General features: G+C 27.8%; 1 non-coding gene across 1 annotated transcript; it reads left to right on the forward strand.

Moving 5' to 3' along the window:
• The first annotated feature begins 1,089 nt into the window (after positions 1-1,089).
• Trnae-cuc (transfer RNA glutamic acid (anticodon CUC)) lies at positions 1,090-1,161 on the forward strand. The gene has a single exon. It is a non-coding gene; the product is annotated as a tRNA-Glu (tRNA).
• Positions 1,162-8,893: the final 7,732 nt, after the last annotated feature.

An 8,893-nucleotide genomic window follows, 5' to 3' on the forward strand; every position in this document is an offset into this window, starting at 1 on the left:
CTACATAATTAAAGTATCGGCTGCCTTCAATATCCAATATGTTTAGATAATAATTTATAAATTATGGAATCTTTTTTTATACTTTTTTTTTATTAATCGTTTTTTTCGAGAAAAAGATTGTTTTAATCAGATATTTAAAAACGATTAGTATTCTCTTACTAAGCATTATCTGAATTGCTACTTAAAAATGTATACTTTATTTTTGCTTAGTTGATACCTATGTCCGTTAAAATATTGTAAATATTCTATCATTTCTATCATATATAATGTGATAGTTATTATGATAGTTATTATAGTTATAATGTTATTATTTTATTTTATATATACTTATATTATACTCAATCATAAAATAATCCTTTTTGTGATCACTGAAAACAAATATTAGTACATAATCAAAAAATGCTTTATGCGTTCAGCGGTCTTGTTTTAAAATTAAATTAAGTGATGTTTGTTATCGTATTTTTGAATTTATTTTTCAACGCACTGCAAAATTTGTGTGCATATTTGATTCTTTCATTACCCTTGATGAAAACCGGTTTCTCCAGTCAAAATGATTGTTACAAAAAAAAAAATTATATCAATACGAAATTATTTTAAATAGCACCCACTTTAGAGATCAACAAATACTTAATGGGGCCAGAATTCGGTGTTAAAAAAAATCTTATATTTCACCGTGTGGTGTAATATTATAATGTTGCGAACGTACCTATATAATTCAGCATATTATTAGACGGATATTACCGACCAGTTTTGCTTATTATATACTTATTTTGTAATATTAAATCATATAGCTTACATTGTTTAAATGTAAAAATGTAAAACTCTAAAAGTTTAAACGATGTTAATAATATAATATAATAAGTAGGTGTGCAACACGCCCATAAATCTTGATATTTGGTTCTGAATATTTTAAATTTTATAATGGACTAAAGATCGATACAATAATAATTTAATAACGGAATCGAGTTTAAAATTCTTAATACTTTCAATTTATAATAATTTGCAATTTATTTGTATAAATTATTATAATATTTTTGCACTTGCAAAGATACATTTAAATTATAAAAATTTTAAGTCGTTTATAACTTATCCGGTATGGTCTAGTGGCTAGGATACCTGGCTCTCACCCAGGAGGCTCGGGTTCGATTCCCGGTACCGGAATAACTTTTTGCCTTTTTTAATTTATATTTTACTTTTGTTTCATACTTAATCATTTTTTATTACACAGTGTACATAAAATCCCAAAACATTTTTACAGTAAATGTTAAGTGTTGTAAAGTCATTCAGTGGCTTTAATATGTACATGAGTGAAGAGACCTTCCAATGAAAGCGCTTTGGCAAATAAGTATACATTTTTAGAAAAAAATACATCATAAATTATAAGATTAAAAAGTTAAGTGTTATTTATTAAAGATCATTCATAACTTCATGACGTAGAATTTTTATTAAATTTTGTAAACCAATATTTAAAAAATATTCTTAAAGTTTCTAAATAAATTGAATAAAATTACAATTTGTATATTTCTATCAGCGCGTCATAATATTTACCTAACCACGATATTTCATCCATACATTTTTTTTTAAAGCTAAACATATTGTTGTTGTAATATAATTATAATAAGTTGGTAATGTTTATTATATCAAACTACCTAGTTAATAGTTTGTAATATAGGTACTACTGTGCTAGATAATACTTTGTTTAATGTTCAGATAAAAAAAAATAACTTACTCGATTTCGATGTATCTGAAAGTTGAAACAACAATTTACCTTTGAACTATTTATTAATGTATTGGAAAATTTAAAAGTATATAAATTATAATGTATATGAGTATATTCGTTTTTTAAAATTGTTTTTAAACTCTACAATTAATAAATATGTATTAGGTATAATATTTACAGAAAATATTCAATCATTCATATCATTTATCATGTAATTAATCATATTATGTATTCAACTAGTCATTTACTAATATTCCACAAAAGTATAAATGCAATTTATTTTAAATAATTGTGCATGAAAATTGAGCAAACATGTTCGATGACGGCTATATCAGTGGCGCCCAACCCTATTACTAGGTGTAGCAGTCGCTACACCTTGAAAATAAGGGGAGGGTGGGTACTAGGTAATGGGTATAATAACATAAAATAATTAACTTGAAATATGTTCATTATTAATTATTTTTATAAAATAATGATAATGTTATTGTATTTTGTTCATGCTTTATATTTCGTAAACCGTTTGAAATAAACAATAAACCACCTATACTGTATACTATTTACATAATACTCGAAAATAAATTTTTATTTTGAAGGTTTTAATGAATTTAAAAAATATAATGCCTGTTACATATTGGTATGAATGTATATTAATGTATATTGGTATATCTCTTTAAAAATTAATACACCTTATTCTGACAAAACACAGATTATATTGGTTGGTACCTTAATATTTACTAATATTATCAATTAAAATAATATGATAAAATGTATAAAATAATATTATTTTGCCTTTTGAGTTTATAAGGGGATGGGTGGGTGGATAGAATTATTTCTTGCTATACACCTGAAAAATATATATTGAGCGCCACTGGGCTATATTATTTGGTTCATGATATTAAACATTTTTTTTTTAATATATAACAATATATTTATTACATAATAATGTTTGTAAAATACGTTTCTGGTAAAAAACCCAAATAAATCTATAAACTCTCTAAATTATTATTGCATGCGCTTAATGCTTGTACTATATACTCGTCGAAAATCTTTTATCAATTTTTAGCAATAATAATAATATTTAATTTATAACATAATACTGAAATGGATTATCGAATACGTATTATGATAAATTCTGTATTTTATTACAGTGAACAAAATAAATAATTTGTTATAACATCTAGGCACTGACAGCGTTACATTTAATAGGTGCATTAATAATATTTTATAGAAATAAAAACTAATCTCCTCCCATTTCGGGTTTATAACAAATTGATCGCTTTAACGGATCCATTAATTTGCGCGAGAAATAGCCAGATCGAAACATGTGTATGCGATTTAGTGTGATTTGTGTCGCTTTAAAATCTCGGAATCTATAAAAAAAAATAAAAATAAAAATACAACGCGGGAACACAACCGGAGAAGAGTCGAAATAATTTTTGTTACTTCTAAAATAATAACTATATATATATATATATACACACACGCACACACCACATGATAACATAATATGATGATATATTATATTTTTGAACTCATAATATATAATAATAGTATAGTGGGCCGTAGAAATGAAGAATAAACGACTCATGACTAATGGCACTAATGCATATGGTGTCGTCCGCGCATTGTGTACACGGACGATGGTTGGCGTCTAGTAGTCTTTATATAGCTCATACCCGAAAGCCTTTAACCGCAATCTCACGACGACAAAAGAAATCACGGAAAATATAGAGGGATAAAAGTATAGGAAAAATATAAATATAATATAATGTAATTGCTATATGGGAAACGCGGGGACGTATACGTTTACGCGCGTAAACCGATTGCGAAGGATTCTCGGATGTACGATCATCGGCCGTCCGCCCATCGCAGAATGAGATAACTGAAATATTATTATTACGTTTTTATGCCTAATAACGATCAGAACGAAAATAATTACATTATGTGACAGAACTCGATTATTTGTTTTCTCATATAATATGTATTAATGTGATTGGCCCGAAATCGAATTCGAACTCGTAACGAAAACGAATCAAAAATGTGACAGTGCGCCAACAACAGAGTGTATACCACGTACAGATGAATAAAGTTTTTGAGGTACATTATTAATGGGTACACAGCATCGCACTTACAAATAATATCAAAACCGTTCGCGTTCAACTGACTAATAAGTAATAATTCGCAGTGCAAAGTAACCGAGTACTATAAAGTTTAATACTCTTTATAGTACAATATAAACGTGAATTAGACTTAAGATAACGGTACATTCGCACGTGCTGTATCTGTCTTATAAAGTTATAAAATTTCAAATTTTACGATCGCAATAACTAATTTTACTCTAGAACATCACTATACAGAGGTTATTTATTGATATTTTAATTTAAAAATTACAGTAAATACTCACAACATATGATCTCCGAATTAGACTTGGATTTAAATTTTGTAATAGATCGATTTACACGGTGATTAAAAAAAACCAGAGTTAAATTAATTATTGCGAACGTAAAATTTGATATGTTTAACGTTTTTAAGACAGAGTAACACATGCGTATTTTTAAGAATAAGAGTATAATTATTATCCAGTTATGTGTGTAACACATAGCATACGTTGTGAATTAGCCCGCAGTGTTCGACCAATTTTCAAAATCAGATGTGAATTATTGCAAATAACGTGGTGATTAAATCATGCTCATATAATAGTCATACATAATTATAATCCGTCATTACAAATCTAATAATGTCGACCACACACTCAAAGTCGCAGATATGACGGCTGTCAATTTAAATCAACAACAACGTGCTCTGATATATTATATTTATTATAATAAATTAGTGTTCGATGACAATTATTATCATTATTGTGTGCGATTTTGCTGGTCTGTAATGCAATTTGTGGAATTTACCGATTATACTCTCACCGGGAATTTAACCGGCCGCACATGCCATAACAAATAACACATGTACCTAGCTATAATCCTAAATTATAATATTATTATTTATAGAAATTAGACAACAGTTCGAATTATTTAATATGTGTATCACATAATGGGTATAAAATATATTTTGTACCGTTGTGCGCTATGTTATTTAATAAATTGTTGAACGAAAAAAGGAGAATTTAAATTACACAAAACAATCGGATTCTCAATAATTTATTAACATAAAATACTTTCCAGAATTTCGAGTCACTATTTCTGTTTACAGTCATCATCAGTCATATTATATTCATTCAGGAATCTCAACCGTTAAAAAATAAAAAATAAATTAGCCATAACTATAGTTATATACCTAACAAAGTGGGACACATACATCTTAGACATATTAATAATAACATTTTCAAATAAATTGATGTAATAAAATAAACAATAATAAGTAACAATCTAAGTCCGGCATTCGTCATAGATTCTCGCGGAGTATATTTTACTCCATTTGAAATTTTATAATAATTAGTAGTCTGCACACTGTTAAAGTGCAAAACTCAAAACTATAATCATATACATATATTATAATATGATTATAAAGCAAGCAATTATATATATAATATACGAAGGGTGCCACGATAATGGTGTTCTCCTACACAGTTATGTACCTATATTGCGTATAGATTGCGCCGTTTAACAAATGATGCAACAAGAACAAATTTTGTCCACCATTAATGATCGTCCAGGTTTTGTAACTCGGAAATGTTTCGCCATGCTAACACGTCTCGGAAGAAGATGCTGGTGTATTATGATTTTAACTTATTCATTAATAGTATAAACTCAATAGTAATAAAACAACTATGGTCTATGATATATCATCATATTTGGTAAAAACAATTCTGAATAACTTTTTTTATTATTGCTTAATACGGTTTTCATAGAATATTTTTCAAATATTGACAAGCTTATAAAAATAAAATTATTTTATGTCCATACCATATTAAATAGGAATATCTTAGACAGAGTATTATATTAAAGAGCATTTCAAATAAATTAAAAAATATACATTAATATAAAAATAAACCTTATTTTATAAAATGGATAATATGTTATTAAATAACATTTAATTAATTTAATTTAATTATTTATTTTTAATTAAATATATTTTTTATATAAATCAAAATAAAATTATTGTTTGACTATGGAGATGTGATATTATTCATAAAATATATTGTAATTATATATATTTTACAAAAAACTATATTACATAGGTTTAATAAATAATAATAATAATAAAAGATTTAAAAACATTTACTTTACTCAGTAAATACACATTAAATATTTTAGTTGTTAACATTACCAAACATAAAATAAAACAATTTTTCGTGTACATTTCCCTAAAAAAAAAACATATTACAACCGTCAATCGAAAAATCTTAGTACTAAAACGATAAACCATGTTGGTTTATTAATTAATAACTATTACCCGTCAATATTATTTTTGATTAAAATTTATTACTTTTTACTTATAACTATAATAAGTTTTATAAATATGTTGAACCAAGTTACAATCATATATTTTAATATATTATGTGAGAGTTTCAGAATCGAGTTCACTACAAGACGATACAAGGCGAGTAACGATGAAATACGAGTTCCAAAACATCTATAACTTAAAATTATTCGTACAAATAAAATAAATTTACCATCAAATTTCAAAATTCTAAAAAGTAAAAGTTCTTAAAAGTAGATTTCTAGTTGTTAACATAAATTAAATTATATAATTGTCAATGAAGGCTGAAGTTCAAAAAAATCAATATAATACCGTATTATTAATTTAGAACAATATTAAGAAACGGTATAGGGCGAGATATTGTTTAGGGTAGTGAAAATACTACCATAGAAACAGAGAAAAACACGACAAAATATAAAACAGAGCGCAAAACAATTAAATTAGGTTCAAATATTTCGGATATAATATAACCAATTTATTAATCAACGATATTTCACAACAATTATTATATTTCAACAAAATATAGTTATCAATTAAATTTCGGACGTTGCTATAGTTGCAGAGTTATAACCTGAAGTCTGGTCGTTTCTCAACTTTTTTCCAGATTTAAGATTGGCCGATTACGATTTTTTTCATTTTAATGTTAAAATCAAATTATTATATACGTAAACCAAAGATACCAAAGAGGAGCTATTAGTGCGGTTAATTATTACGATGTTGTTCGTGTGACCAACGCAGAACATTAATCGGTACTATTACATAAAATGTTATTATTTTATTTAATACATATTATATAATATTATGTTAATCTAAACCCAAAAATCTAAAAAAATATAAACATTTTAAATTGGACGAATCATTTTTCATAATCTCGTGTTATCGCCCTTCAATTAATACAACGGTAAATATAATAATAATGTATACATGACGTATTACCAATAATGCCGCCCGCGTATCGTTAGGTATTTTGTGCACGTCGAAATATTCTGATAATCGTATTTGAAAATTATTCGATGTCGTGCCGACGGACACGGCGAAATGGACGTCTTAAGACTTAAGCACCTCGTTTGCCGTGACATTTATATCCGCAGCCCACCGCCGTCGTTCTCGGCCAGACGACCGTCGATTGCGAGACCCGAGAAACCTTTGCCGTACAACAGGTTTGTGCAGTGCCGGCGTATTTCGGCGTGTCGGGTTACGGCACGCACTGTCCGACATCCGACACCGCATTTCCGTCGACACGGCGGTCTACTGCGGCTCGTTCCTCATCCTGCCCCGTGAGCCGATCTCTCTCGATTCCGGCGGGGGATTAACCGCCGTGTGCAGATTTGGGCCATATTTCGCTAATACCGCTAATGCGTTTGATTTATTCGCGCACAAACGCGTCAAGTATTATTTACTGTACATACATAATAATATTGTGTTTTATTTTATACTAATGTATCGTATGCGATGTACGTATTGCGTGGAGACTGTGGCAGAGTCCACACAATGATAACATTATTTTATAAAAGACGTTATACGAGCTGGTTTCGGAGAAATATAATTTCAGACGACAATAATCATGTAATAGCCCGAGACAGAACTCCGGATATCGTTTGTCATATTTAACGTCATCTCAGCCACTCACCTTAATCCCAAATTAATCGAAATTCTCTACGGACATAGGCGAAAGTGTAATATCGTAAACGATATTAATAAAATTGATGATGCGAACATATTTTTTTTTAAATATGAGTAGAAAAATCATATTTTTATTTATACATTATTTAACAGTGATAATAAAACAAAATATTTTATGTAGGCTATAGAATTTAGAAACGTGACACCTTAGGGTTTCTAATTTGTATTATTCAATAAAATGTTATTTATTCTACAATTTTTTTTCTTACCTCGAACAACTTAAAGCAATTCCCAATGGTAGCCGATAGGGACGTATATAAATTTATCAAGGTATATTTATTTGACTATTAATGAAATCCTTATACCACTGGTAGTTAAGGTGCGTTTCTGAGCTGCCCATCAGTTTATGTCTTGAGATCTTATTAAGAAGTAATATAGTTTGACTGCAAATTTAATTTTATATTATGAATTACGAACAAAATAATTTATGTGAAAGCAATTAAGATGACTGCTTTTACACTTAGATACTGCAATGGGATAATTTAGAGGTGTCAAACAAATAGTTATAGTATGCTACAGTTTGAATAATAATTATAATTTATATCGTTCGTGAAAACTATTTCATTTAATCATTTTAGAATCGTTAAGATAAAATGATATCATAATCAATAATAATACTATGAAATAGTGATTTAATGAATAAAAAATTTTTTTTAAGAATATAAGATAAAAGTCGTGGTAGTATATTCATTATAATATCGTAAACTAATCTAAATAGATTCAAATTGAAGCTACGTGTACCATTCGTGTTTTATGTTTAATTTTACTAAAATAATACTCCTAATAGTTTTAATTAAAAAGAACGAGATAATTATTAACACACATTTCAATACCAGATCCGATCTCTGTCCTTAATAACAGCATCCTATATTAATATTGTTTAAAATATTTTTGCTAGACCAAACTGGTTTAAAATCTAGTGGCGTTATCGACAATGCATTAAACGCATAAGTCAGTCTCCGAATGCGTACAGGATTTTAGCATTTGACGACTCCCGTTTAATTATTTATAATAATTGAATATGTATTGTCGATGGGACCAACGTTCCACAATAAT

Source organism: Rhopalosiphum padi, chromosome 4 (genome assembly GCF_020882245.1).
Source record: "Rhopalosiphum padi isolate XX-2018 chromosome 4, ASM2088224v1, whole genome shotgun sequence".
Lineage (NCBI taxonomy): Eukaryota > Metazoa > Arthropoda > Insecta > Hemiptera > Aphididae > Rhopalosiphum > Rhopalosiphum padi.